Raw genomic sequence first — 14,368 nt, forward strand, 5'->3', positions numbered from 1 at the left:
GAAGAAGACCCGCAAGCAGAGGCTATCAACTACCCCATACGCATTAAGTCGGGTCGAAACGTCGACATCCCTATTAAACCCCCTGGACCACTTAGAATTCTAGTGTGACAACGTGTTAAATAAATGAATCAGACTCTGATACACTAGACTCTGGATTTTGAATGTGGACAGGCCTATACTGTTTGAAATTACCGAACCACTATATACACTTGTAAAAATTGTCACCAATTTCTTTCTTTTCTTCTTCTTTCAATCACACGCGCCATTTACTGAGCACTACTTCTATGCACGTTCCTATGAGCACCCCCAATTTCGTACCTAAAAACATTGTAAATATTGTAAAAATTGTATCTTGAACCTTTGAATTATAAAAGGAAAAATATATTGTTTGGTATAAATAAAATGTACTACTTTTTCTAGAAATACAATCTTTTTGTTGGGCTCTGTATTTACAAAAACAATTCTGGGATTTCATTCGAGGAGCAAATTAATGTGGGCTCAAACTTAGCAAACTAATGAATACTAATGTGATAAAATCACTGAATTGAATTTGGTCAAGGACCACTGTTTTTGTTAACGCACTGTACCCAGGTCCCGGACCGTTTTTGGGTTACCCCATTCATGATAATGGCACATGACTTCACAGCATATGACACACAGTCTGGACTCACGCTTTCATCCCAAAGTCCGGCAGCAGCTTAGCTTAGCAGCATGAGACTCTAGACAGTACCTCACATATTTTCCATAGCCCAGGACATTCAGACCAGTATGGGTCAGTAGTTCGTCCTAGTAGTTATAAACACATGCTGACACTACTTCCACAAGTGTAGTGCAACTGCCACGGTACATGACTTCACAGCATAAGACAAACAATTTGGGCTCATTCTTTAATCCCCGAGTCCCGCACGAGCTCACCTTAGCAGCATCAGACTGTAGGCAATACCTCACTTAATTTCCGTAGCCCACCACTTTCACACCGGTAGGGGTGAATACTTCACTTTGCACCCCTCTACAGCATACCCTAAACACCCAAAAGAGATAACAGTGCTCCTACCCTTCTCTTTCCCACTTTTTTAACCCTTTTTCCTCTTACTCGCTTCAACGGAATCACAAAATGGCAGCCAACACTTCCTAGTTGCAACAGCTCGAACTGCTCGCAGCCAATAAGTAGCAAGCTCATGCTTGTAATGCCTCAGCCAATCAGATGGCAGAATTCCCAAATATCGATACCTGTAAATTTAAATTTTTCTCAAAATACACTGAACGAATTTACACCAGTTAAACAAAAGCATGCTTTCTAGACTAAGACCCTTCTCCCTGCCAAATTTGGGGTAATTCCGTTCACCCGTTCGACCTGTAGCCTTGTCTAAAGTTTCCTATGGAAATTAACATGGAGAAAACACGTTTTGAGACCCCCTTTTTTCTCAGCCCCCCTTGACGAATCACCCCCAAACTTTCAACATAGGAGCTGATATAAAAAAAATATTTGCTTTGAAAATTTCTCAAAGATTTGTCAACCCGCCCAAAAGTTATTGGGAATAGAATGTTGCCATTTTCCTATGGTAACTAGGTCCTAACTATAACTACCTACTGGCAACCGCCAGCAGGTCGCCAGTAGGTAGTTGTATTTAGGACCTAGTTTCCATAGGAAATCCCCAACATTCTATCTGGAATACCTTTGGCGCCGGTTGACGAATCTTTGCGAAATTCTCCAAGAAGATGGGGCGCTCCGCTCTGCTCCTATCCTGAAAGTTTCGGGGTGATTCGTCAAGCAGGGGCTGAGAAAAAAGGGGGGTCCCAAAACACGTTTTCCCCATGCAATTTTCCATAGGGACCTTTAAGTGAGGCTACAGCTCGAACTGCTGAACTGAATTACACCAAATTTGGCAAAAAGGTAGAGTTTGGTTCGCAGATTATGCTTTTCGTTAAATGGTGTAAATCTGTGCAGTAGTTCCTGAGAAAATCAAAAGTAAATCCATAGATATATCCATGGATGAAGTAACATACGCGTATCCTCCAGAGCACGAGCTTTATGCTAATTGGCTGTCAACACTCCAAACCAGGAAGTGTTGCCAGCCATCTTGTGCCTCGGTAGCACAAGAAAACAGAAAAAGAAATGCCAAAAAGAAGAAAAGGGGGCAGGGTAGAAACACCTTGACCTCCCTAGGCCTGCTTAGGGGGTCCCACAAGGACCCCCAAGGCCCCACAAAAAATTGTTTTTTTTTTTAAATCACGGGATGCGCATAGGGTACACGTACCCTGCCGATCCCAAATAAAAACGAAGCGCGGACTCCCGCGCTTTAATGTTAATTAGCCCCTGGGGGGACAAATACTGGGGGCTTTATAAAAATATAGTGTGGGGGGCCCAATCTCCCTCTACACTGCCCTGGGGACCGCCAACCCCGGGGCAAAGTATGAATTATAGCAGGGGGCACACTGCCCCCCAGGGCTTAAAAGTATAATGATGGGGGCTTCTAAGGCCCCCCTAGCCCTGGGGACCGCCACCCCCGGGTTATTAAATATGATGTATGTGGGGGTCTCACGGCCCCCCGCAGCCCCGGGGACTGCCACCCCCGGGGCTTTTTTTTTTTTAATAACCCTGTATGGGGGGGCTCAAGCCCCTCCACACACCCCGGGGACCGCCACAGAAGGCGGATGACAGTTCAATGAGCCATCGACCCTGGCATGAGTAGAAACAGCTACACAAAGAAAACGGGTCTTCAGCACAACGCAACCAATTTTGAAATATTGATGAGTGGTGCTTTCTTTTTACCTTCTCCCGCTCGTCCCCAAATTTATGTAGTGAAGAGGCAGACAGCTGTGAATCCAATAAGTACATTTATTACAAGAAAACAAGACACTCGAAACAATCACCAACAGGAGCAGACAGCAAGGCAACCATCTTCTCCAGCACCGTGTACAAACTCCGCAAGGTTCCCCTCATGACAGCCCTACATTCTAACATTAAATACTTAGATTCTAGTAGAATTACATACTAACATTCTACTATGACTTACATTGAAATACTACACAGAGCACATGACTTTACAGCAATAAGCTCATGGTTTCATCCACGAGTCTTGAGACCGGTGGGGTAAGTATTTAGCTTCCCACTCCCTATATTGTATAAACGTAAACTAACACTTCTTCCACAAGTATGCTACAGCGCCCAGAGCACATCACTTTACAGCAATAAGCTCACGATTTAGGCTCACAATTTAATACCTGAGTAGGGGTGAGTAGTTTGCTTTCCACTCCCTATATATTATAAACGCCGCATACTAACACTACTTACACACTTATACTACAGCAGCTAGTATCCTACAGCGCCCAGAGTCCATCAATTTACAGCAATCAGCTCGGTTTGATCCCCGAGTTTTCACACCGGTAGGCATGAGTTCTTTGCTTCCTACTTCCGGTATAGTATAAACGCATGGTACTGGCCAGTAGTTCGCTTCCCACTCCCTGTATGCTATAAACTCCTACTAACACTACTTGCACACGTATACTACAGCACCCACAGCCCATCCTTTTACAGCAATCACCTCGATTTCATCTCCAAGTCTTCACACCGGTAGGCGTAACTATTTTGGTTCCCGCTGCTGGTATACTGTCAACACACAGTAGCGGTCAGTAGTTCGCTTCCCACTCCCTGTATGATATATTTATTTATGCATTTTTATATAGCGCGGACTTTACCCGAAGGTGTCAGAGCGCTTCACAAAAGGAACAGAAATGAAACATAATGAGAAACATTACAAAAGAACAGATTGCAAAAGCATACGTTACGTTACATAAGGTAATGGTGACATTTGTGAGCAAACAAAATACATGAGGTAGTAGAGATTGTGAGCAACCAAAAATACATGTAAATGTGATGTAAATGTAGGTATACTTATATAACGCAACCTGTCACCACAAAGGGCATCCTGGCGCTTGCCTAGGGAACCCGTCCTGGTATTCCCCTGTGAGAAGTCCCGACAGGGTGTCCACAGGGTGAAAGTCAGATATCCCGCCGCGAGGGGCCGTTGTGGAGATTAAGCAAGCTATTGCCCAGAGTCGCAGAGTGTGAACTCATGAGTCGAGGAGGCACCGGGACGAGAATTATCGAGTCCGTGGAATTTTTAGCCCAAGACCCGCCGGGGCGGGGAATTGAACCCTTGTCCAGGACCGATCTCAGATTCTGGGTCTGCCGCTTCTAACCCCTGAGCCACACTTCTCCACACGAGGTAGTAAAGGTAGTAGTGACAATTGTGAGCAAACAAAATACATGAGGTTGTGAAAATTTTGCGCAGCCAAAAATACATGAGGTAGTAGAAAGTGCACAGGAGGAAAAAGTGACAAGTGTGCAGTTACAAGAGAAAGCAAAGTATCATTTGGGTATAATACTGCAAAAGGTGCTAGACACTCCGGCACAAGAACAAGTGTTATGTAGGCAGAGGTGGCACTTGTGCCAGTATCAAAGGTAAAAACATGTGAGAGGTCGCAAATCGTGTGTTACAAGGGCAAAGTGGTGTGTGCATGTTACAAAAGGGCACAAAACACAAGTACATGGAAAATACTCCAAAGAGGCAGACACTCCAACCCCAGGAATGCACTGGGAATGCACTTCCATGGTCGTGGAAATTATCAGTAGTGGGAAGCCTTCCTCCAAATAACAAGAGGACGTGAATTACTTTTGGAGGTGTCTCTGGAGGAGGAGAACTTTGAGGTCCCTTTTGAAGGCCTGGGAGGAGGCGGTGGTCCGGAGCTGAGGCGGAAGGGAGTTCCAGATTCTCACTGCGTTGCCTGAAAAGGATTGGGCCATTGTTCTCTCCTTCTTGAAAGTGGGAGGTTCAAGTAGTAGATTCTCCGCATTGCGTGAAGGTCTAGAGCCTCCAGAGAGTTTCAGTTTATTCGCAAGGTAGCGAGGAGAGGAGGAGTGCAAGGCTTTGTGGGTGATACAGGCGGTCTTGTAGATAGCTCTAGCCTCGAAGGGGAGCCAGCGGAGGGTGGATAACATCGGTGTAATGTGATCGCCTCTTTTGGCCCCATAAATGAAGCGAGCTGCAGAATGGAAAACAGACTTAAGTGGGGACAGGTGAGATTTGGGGAGGCCAGTAGGAAGAGAATTGCAGTAGTCAAGTCTGGAGAGGACAAGCGATTGCACCAGGGTTATAAGGTCCTGCTGCAGGAAGAAGCGTTGGATTCCCCAAAGAAGGCGCAGTTGGTAACGAGCAGATTTAGCAATAGAATTGATGTGGGGAGTTAGATTGAGTTTTTTGTCTAGAATGACTCCAAGGGATTTTGCGCTGTCGACAATGATGGGTTTATTGTTTATTAGATTTATCTGATCCATACATGATTGGACCGGGGGGGATAGAGTGAGGAGGAGAAGAGGAGGAATTCAGTTTTGGAGGGATTCAGAATCAGTTGATGAGTTGACATCCAGTTTTGGATGGAGTCCAGAGTAGAGCTTAGGAAGGAGAGATCATGAGTGGAGGCAACCTTGAGGTAGAGTTGAGTGTCGTCTGCATAGAGATGATAGTGAATCCCGGATTTGCTTAGGAGGTTTCCCAGTGGTTCTAAGTAGAGATTGAACAATGTGGGTGCAAGTATAGAGCCTTGAGGAACACCCTGACCTACCGCCACAGGAGAAGAAAGACTGTTCGCTATTTTGATCATTTGGGATCTGTCAGAGAGGAAGGATGCAAACCATTTAAGCACAGTGCCCTCCATGCCCATTCTCTGTTGAAGGATGTTGAGGAGGGTGTTGTGATTGACAGTGTCAAAGGCTGCAGAAAGGTCAAGGAGAATTAGAAGACAGGACCCCCCCGAATCGAGTATCCTCAGCGCGTCATCAACCACTTGCAGTAGGGCTGTTTCAGTGCTGCAGTTTTGGATGAAGCCAGACTGGCAATTGTCAAGAAGATCATTGTCCTTGATATGACGAGAGAGTTGTTTTGCTACACATCTTTCTGTGATCTTCGCAAGGAAGGGAAGGTTAGTGATTGGGCGGAAGTTGTTGAGGTCATTCGCATCAGCAATGGGCTTTTTAAGCAGAGGGGTGACCTGCCCAGTTTTGAAGGAGACAGGAAGGGAGCCTTGCCAGAGGGAGAGGTTGATCAGAGTGGTCCAATAGGAAAGGGAATGGGTATAGAAGTCCAAGGCAATGGCACTGGGGATAGGGTCAAGAGAATGGTTGGAGGGCTTTGTTTCGGGTATGCACTTGAGAAGGGCATCTTCAGAGATGGGGTCTAAGCTCTACCAAATGGCTAAGGATTTGCGCTCCTCTGGAGGTGTAGGATGAGCGACCTGATCCACAAGTGATTTCACTTTTTCATCGAAGAAAATAGCGAAATCCGCTGCTCTCTTAGTAGAGTCCTTCACCTCGGAGAATGGTGGAGAGCAGCTCGGAGTCTTGATGAGATCGAATAGTTTTTTGGGTCTATTTTTGGCGGAGTCAAGGAGGGTTTTGAAGTGCGCCGCTTTCTCAAGGAAGATATGCTTGTGGTACTTGGATCTTGCTGTGCGAAGCATGGCTAAATTGTCTGTGGAGGGCACTTGTCTCCATTGCTTCTCCAGGAATCTTAGCTGCTTCCTTTCCTCATAAAGGGATTTGTTGAACCAAGGTGCTGAGGGAGTGGGCCTTATCCTTTTGCTTTTGAGTGGAGCGACGTTATTAATTTCAGCTGCAAGCACTGTGAGGCATTGGGAGGTGAGATCGTCAACAGCTATGTTTGGGTCTAGCCTTGGTAGTGATAGCAAAGCTGATTCACAGCCTACTAACACTACTTGCACACATATGCTAATCAATCAATAATCAGAGTACTTGTAGAGCGTGCTACTTACCCGTGAGGGTCCCAAGATGCTGAGGGGAGGGGGGTGGGTGTTGCTACAGGTCTGGGTCTGCCGTATGTGGGTAGGGAGGGTGTTCCAGGTCTTGGCGGTGAGGTAGGAGAAGGATCTGCCGCCGGAGGTCGTTCGTTGGATGCGGGGGACAACGGCGAGGGTGAGGCTGGCGGAGCGGAGCTGGTGGGTGGGGGTGTGGAAGCTGAGTCTGCTGTTCAGGTAGGCTGGTCCGGCGTTGTGGACTGCATTTTGTGCGTGGGTGAGGAGCTTGAAGGTGATCCTCTTGTCAACGGGGAGCCAGTGTAGGTCTCTCAGGTGGAGGGTGATTTGGCTGCGGCGGGGGACGTTGACGATCAGTCGGGCGGAGGCGTTTTGGATGCTTTGGAGTCATTATAGGTGTTTGGCTGGGATTCCTGCATAGAGTGCGTTGCCATAGTCTAGTCTGCTGCTGACGAGGGCCTGTGTCACCGTTGTTGTTTCGGTCGGGATCCACTTGTAGATCCTGTGGAGCATGCAGAAGGTGTTGTAGCAGGGGGAGGAGACGGCATTGATCTTAGACATGGAGAGGGAGGAGTCGAGGATGAATCCTAGATTGCGTGCATGGTCGGTGGGTGTTGGTGTTGTTCCCAGTGTGGTCGGCCACCAGTAGTCGACCCGGCTGAGGGGGTGGATCCGAGGATGAGGACCTACGTCTTGTCCGAGTTCAGCTTCAGACGGCTGCTCCTAATTCAGTCAGCGACGGCCTTCATTCCCTCATGGAGGTTGGTTTTGGCGGTGTGTGGGTCCTTTGTGAGGGAGAGGATGAGCTGGGTGTCGCCGGCATAGGAGATGATGTTGAGGTCGTGATGTCGGGCCACTAGTGCAAGGGGGGCCATGTAGACATTGAACAGCGTCGGGCTGAGGGATGAGCCCTGGGGGACGCCGCAGATGATGTCGGTGGCTTCAGATCCGAAGGGTGGGAGGCGGACGCTCTGGGTACTGCCGGTCCAGTCAAGGCTTCTAGGAGGCGTGTCTTTAGAGTGCGATGGCAGACCGTGTTGAAGGCGTCTGACAGGTCCAGGAGGATGAGGGCTGATGTTTCGACATTGTCTAGTTGCCGTCTGATGTAGTCTGTGGCGGTGATGAAGGCTGTCTCGGTGCTGTGCTTTCGTCTGAATCCGGACTGGGACGGGTCCAAGATGTTGTTGTCTTACAGGTGGCGGGTCAGTTGCATGTTGACGATTTTCTCGATGACCTTTGCTGGGAACGAGAGCAGGGAGATGGGCCGAAGTTCTTGAGTTCCTTGGGGTCTGCTTTGGGTTTCTTGAGGAGGACGTTGATTTTGGCGTACTTCCAGCTTTCCGGGAATGTCGCTGTTTCAAAGGAGATGTTGATGACCTTCAGTAGTTGGGGTGCGATGGCTGCGTCTGCTTTGTTGAATACATGGTGTGGGCACGGATCAGACGGAGATCCTGAGTGGATGGAGTTCATGACCTTGCGTGTCTCGTCGTCATTGACGTTGGACCAGGGGGTCAGGCGGTTGGAGCTGGTGGTGTTCACAGGGGAGGTGGAGTCTGGCGTAGTCGGGGCGGTCGTGGTGTTGAAGCTGTCGTGGATGTCAGTGATCTTGCGGTGGAAGAAGATGGCTAGTGAGTCGCACAGTTCTTGTGAGGGCGGGATGTCTTTGGCACTGGGGTAGGAGAGTTCCTTTATGATGCTGAAGAGCTCTTTGCTGTTGTGCGCGTTGTTGTCCAAACGGTCTTTGAAGGAGGATCTCTTGGCTAGTTCTGTATATATCCGCCATATCAAAAGATATGTTGTTGTTGTAGATGGAGCCCATTTTGTGGTCTCTGAGGTATGCAGAGACAGCTTTGTTGACTTTCTTCTGAGATTTTTCAATCTGAGGACAAAATTGTTTGGACCATTTCCACTTCTGTCTTTGGCATATATTGGAATGTACAAAGACAGTTTGAGGCAAAAATAACATCAATTGTCCAAAGGTGTCCTTCATAAGCATTTCCAAACCTACCCCAGTCAATGTGCCTAGGTCATTTCCACCACAGTGCACAATCATGAGGTCAGGGTGTTGGAGATGCAAACAGGTTTTAACCAAAGTCAACAATTGGTGTCACTTCAATCCTCTCTGTCCAAACCATTTAATGTTCAAATTTTGTAAACCTAGGTCTAAGTCAATATATATCTGTTCTGCATACCTCTTGCACCAGAAAACATAGCTGTCCTATGATCCACAGTAGCATTTTGAAGGTATGGCTGGAAGGTATGGAAAGATGTCTATAGTTCATGCAGTTTCTTCGTAGAATAAGAGATATGTTTAAAGATGGGGAACTAGTTTCTTTTCGCATACAAAACGGTACCTGATTGGGAGATGAAAAGCATTGTTTTTTAGAAGTAGGGTGCACATTCATTTTGTGGAAAAGCATCTTTGTGCTTGGTTAAGAAAAAGAAGTTTCAACGTGGAGTACATATTATAGGATAACATTTGCTCAACTCAAGCACACCTGCTACTTGCATTTGGAAGACACTGTTTGAACTTAAAACAATTGTGAACTTTTAACCTGCATGTGCCGTTAAATGTTCGAGAAAATGTTGCAAAAAAAATCTTTTGTTTATTTGGTGTAAATCCGTTCAGTAGTTTTCGAGAAATATCGAAATTTATAGATATCGATATTTGGGAATTCTGCCATCTGATTGGCTGAGGCATTAAGAGCAGGAGCTTGCTGCTTATTGGCTGTGATGGTGTTGCAACTAGGAAGTGTTGGCCACCATTTTGTGATTCCATTGAAGCGAGTAAGGGGGAAAAAAGGGGAAAAAAGTAGGAAAGGAGGGTAGGAGCACTGTAAGCTTTGTGGGGGAGTGCAAAGCGAAGTAGTCACTGTTACCGGTTTGAAAGTGTGGTGTTGCTCAGAGTGACATGGTGCTGATATGATATGGTGTTACACTCGGGTATGAAACCGAGAGTCTAAACCGTGAGGTCATTGCTGTAAAGTGATGTGGTCTGGTGTTTGTAGCACCCGCAGACACAACAGGAGTAGACTTCACAGTTCAGGGAAACCGAGTTTTCCTGATTAACTTGAAGCTGTGCATCCGCACTTATATGTAGCTCCAACTAATGAACACAAGGCCTCTTTTTAGAGCCACCCTATAAGTTACAACTTAAGCCTCTATGTTAGTGCCAGATAACGGCAACTCCCGGACACTCGCCAAAATAAATTCTCCACACAGCTGTGGGGCAGCGGCCAGACCATCTCACCTTGGAGCACAGGCCTCTCGCTTTGATCCCCGGCTGTACTCACACATAAGGGTGTATAGTTGGCACTTTACAAATACCGCATTGATTTACCTTCGCACTCCCTATACAACACCACCCAAGCACCATATACAAGTTGAACACATGTGGCACAGCGCCCAGAGCACATGACTTCACAGCATAGCACACACAGTTTAGTTTAGGCTCACAGTTTCATCCCCGAGTCCAGCAGCAGCTCAATTTAACAGCATGAGACTCTAGGCAATACTTCACTTAATTTCCGTACCCAGCACTTTCAGACCGGTATGGGTCAGTAGTTTAACGGCTTTACCCTGAGTCCATCAGCATCTCAGCTTACGCCCCCAGTGCCATTGGAGTGAGTAGTTAGCACTACACAAATACCGAATTGATTTGATACGTGCAAATTTACCTTCACACTCCCTCTATACCGCCCCTTAAGCACCATACACAAGCTACAATGTTCGAAACAAATAAGCAACATGCTGACACTACTTGGACAGATGTGGCAGAGCGGCCAGAGCATATGACTTCACAGCAAATGACACACAGTCTGGACTCACGCGTTCATCCTCAAGTCCGGCAGCAGCTTAGCTTAGCAGCATGAGACTCTAGACAGTACCTCACATATTTTCCATACCCCAGGACTTTCAGACCAGTATGGGTCAGTAGTTTGTCCTAGTAGTTATAAACACATGCTGACACTACTTCCACAAGTGTAGGGCATCTGCCACGGTACATGACTTCACAGCATAAGACACACAATTTGGGCTCATTCTTTAATCCCCGAGTCCCGCACGAGCTAACCTTAGCAGCATCAGACTGTAAGCAATACCTCACTTAATTTCCGTAGCCCACCACTTTCACACCGGTAGGGGTGAATACTTCACTTCGCACCCCCTCTACAGCACACCGTAAACACCCAAAAGAGGTAACAGTGCTCCTACTGTTCTCTTTCCCACTTTTTTAACCCTTTTTTCCTCTTACTCGCTTCAACTGAATCACAAAATGGCAGCCAACACTTCCTAGTTGCAACAGCTCGAACTGCTCGCAGCCAATCAGTAGCAAGCTCATGCTTGTAACGCCTCAGCCAATCAGATGGCAGAATTCCCGAAAATCGATACCTGTAAATTTCAATTTTTCTCAAAAGACACTGAACGAATTTACACCACTTAAACAAAAGCGTGCTTTCTAGACGAAGACCCTTATCCCTGCCAAATTTGGGGTAATTCCGTTCACCCGTTCGACCTGTAGCCTTGTCTAAAGTTTCCTATGGAAATTAACATGGAGAAAACACGTTTTGAGACCCCTTTTTTTCTCGGCCCCCCTTGACGAATCAACCCCAAACTTTCAACATAGGAGCTAATATAAAAAAAAAATTGTTTTGAAAATTTCTCAAAGATTTGTCAACCGGCCCAAAAGTTATAGGGAATAGAATGTTGCCATTTTCCTATGGTAACTAGGTCCTAACTATAACTACCTACTGGCGACCGCCAGCAGGTAGCCAGTAGGTAGTTATAGTTAAGACCTAGTTTCCATAGGAAATCCACAACATTCTATTTGGAATAACTTTGGCGCCGGTTGACGGATCCTTGAGAAATTCTCCAAGAAGATGGGGCGCTCCGCTCTGCTCCTATCCTGAAAGTTTTGGGGTGATTCGTCAAGCAGGGGCAGAGAAAAAAGGGGGGTCCCAAAACACGTTTTCCCCATGCAATTTTCCTTAGGGACCTTTAAGTGAGGCTACAGCTCGAACTGCTGAACTGAAATACACCCAATTTGGCAAAAAGGTAGAGCTTGGTTCGCAGATTAAGCTTTTTGTTAAATGGTGTAAATCCGTGCAGTAGTTCCTGAGAAAATCAAAAGTAAATTCATAGATATATCCATGGACGAAGTACCGCACGCGTATCCTCCAGAGCACGAGCTTTATGCTAATTGGCTGTCAACACTCCAAACCAGGAAGTGTTGGCAGCCATCTTGTGCCTCGGTGACACAAGAAAACAGAAAAAGAAATGCCAAAAAGAAGAAAAGGGGGCAGGGTAGAAAGAGCTTGACCCCCCTAGGCCTGCTTAGGGGGGTCCGACAAGGACCCTCAAGGCCCAAAAAAATGTTTTCTTTTGTTTTTTCAAATCACGGGATGCGCGTAGGGTACACGTACCCTGCCGATCCCAAATAAAAACGATGCGCGGACTCCCGCGCTTTAATGTTAATTAGCCCCCGGGAGGACAAATCCCGGGGGCTTTATAAAAAAAAAAAGTGTGGGGGGGCCCAATCCCCCCCCCATACTGCCCTGGGGACCGCCACCCCCCGGGGCATAGTATGAATTATAGCAGGGGGCACACTGCCCCCCAGGGCTTAAATGTATAATGATGGGGGGCTTCTAAGGCCACCTCCCCGGGGCACTATATATTTAAATTGGGGGGTCAGTGACGAACACCCCAGCCCCGGGGACCACCACCCCCCGGGGCTTTCAAGTGTTGGGAGGGGGGCCGTGCGGCCTCCCTCCTGGAACCTTGTGGTGGCCCTGGGAACCACTACCCCCCAGGGCCCGCTCCTGCAGTGTTCCGGGGTGCCCACCCCAGGGACACTGTAGTTTGCTATGGTTTTTGAAAGAGAGAGCAGGAAACTTGCTCTTTCCTTCAAAAACCAAAGCCCATTGCTTTTCTACATGGGGAGCAGCATGTTAGCTGCTCCCCCTGCAGAAAAGCAATGCCGTCACCCGCAGGATGCGGGGAGCCGGCAGGGATCATGGGGGGCTTGGGTACCCCCCATGGTCCTCAACGGAGAGGGCCAGGCCCCGGGGGATGGGGTCCCCGGGCCAGAAGTGGGCCGGGAGAGGGCCACGCACCCCCCCTCCCCAAATAATTAAAACATTTTTTTTAAAAGGAGGCAGGCCTGCCCCGGGGGAAGGGGTCTTAAGTGGCTATATAGCCCCCCTACTTAAAAATATTTTTTTTAATGTGGCCATGCCCCGGGGGATGGGGTCCCCAGGGCCTGGAATTAGCCACGGGAGGGGGGCCACGTGGCCCCCTTCCTGGTAAAAACAATTTTTAAAAAATATTTGGGGGTCAGGCCCTGGGGGATGGGGTTCCAGGGCCCAAACAAAAATATACAAAACACTGGGATCAGGGAGGAGGTCATGCCCCCTCCCTGCCCCCTGGCGCATTTGCAGAGGGGGAAGTAATTCCCCTTGAATACTGGGGGTCCCTGGGGGCCAAGTAGCCCACCAGGAACCTCTAGTATACGCCAGGAGGCTGCGTTGCAGGGAGGTGTAATGAGTCCACGCCCCTTTTTACACCTCTCGGCAACGCAGCCCCCTGGCGCATACTGGAGGTTCCTGGTTGGCTAGCTGGGCCCGCAGGGACAGGGACAACCAGTGTTCAAGGGGATTTAGTTCCCCCTCTTTAAACGCGCCAGGGGACTAAGTTGCAGAGTGGTGTAATGAGGCCACGCCCCTTTTTACACCTCTTTGCGACGCAGCCCCCTGGCGCATACTGGAGTTTCCTGGTGGCTAGTTGGCCCCCAGGGACCCCGAATATTCATGGGGATTTAGTTCCCACTCAGGACACGTGCCAGGGGGCAGCGTTGCAGAGAGATGTAATGAGACCACACCCCTTTTTACACCTCTCTGCAACGCAGCCCCCTGGCGCATACTGGAGGTTCCTGGTGGGCTAGTTGGCCCCCAGGGACCCCCAGTATGCAAAGGGACCTAATCCCCCAACTTAGAACGCGCTATGGGGCGCGTTTGCGCCGTGGTGAAGGTAGGGAGCGGGGCTTGAGGTGATATGTGTGCAAACATGCCCAGTGGCGGGTTCTAAGTTGGGGAATTAATTCCTCTTCAATCCAGTGGTCCCCTAGGGGCCAACTAGCCCACCAGGTACCTCCAGTAAGCGCCACGGAGCTGCGTTGCAGAGTGTTGTAAAAAGGGGGCGTGGCCTCTGAACACCTCTCTGCAATGCAGCTCCCTGGCGGTACCTGGTGGGCTAGTTGGCCCACAGGGGACCCTGAAAAGAGAGCACCGCCCGCCACAATGCACATCCTAATACCCCCCCGGGACCCCCGCCCTAATGGTGGGCGGTCCCTATTACCACGAGGATGGCGGGCGGCCAAAGTCCGCCCGCCATCCTAATGACCCCCTAAATGCGCTGTCAATTACAAAAGGCTGCTGTGCCATGTCAGGATTTGCATATTTTAATTCCATCTGGTCCCATCAGTTTCACAGATGGTGCTCCCCTCCACAGCTGGACTTGCCGTGTATAACATCATCCAAAGAGT

Source organism: Lissotriton vulgaris, chromosome 3_1 (genome assembly GCF_964263255.1).
Source record: "Lissotriton vulgaris chromosome 3_1, aLisVul1.2, whole genome shotgun sequence".
Classification (NCBI taxonomy): Eukaryota; Metazoa; Chordata; class Amphibia; order Caudata; family Salamandridae; genus Lissotriton; species Lissotriton vulgaris.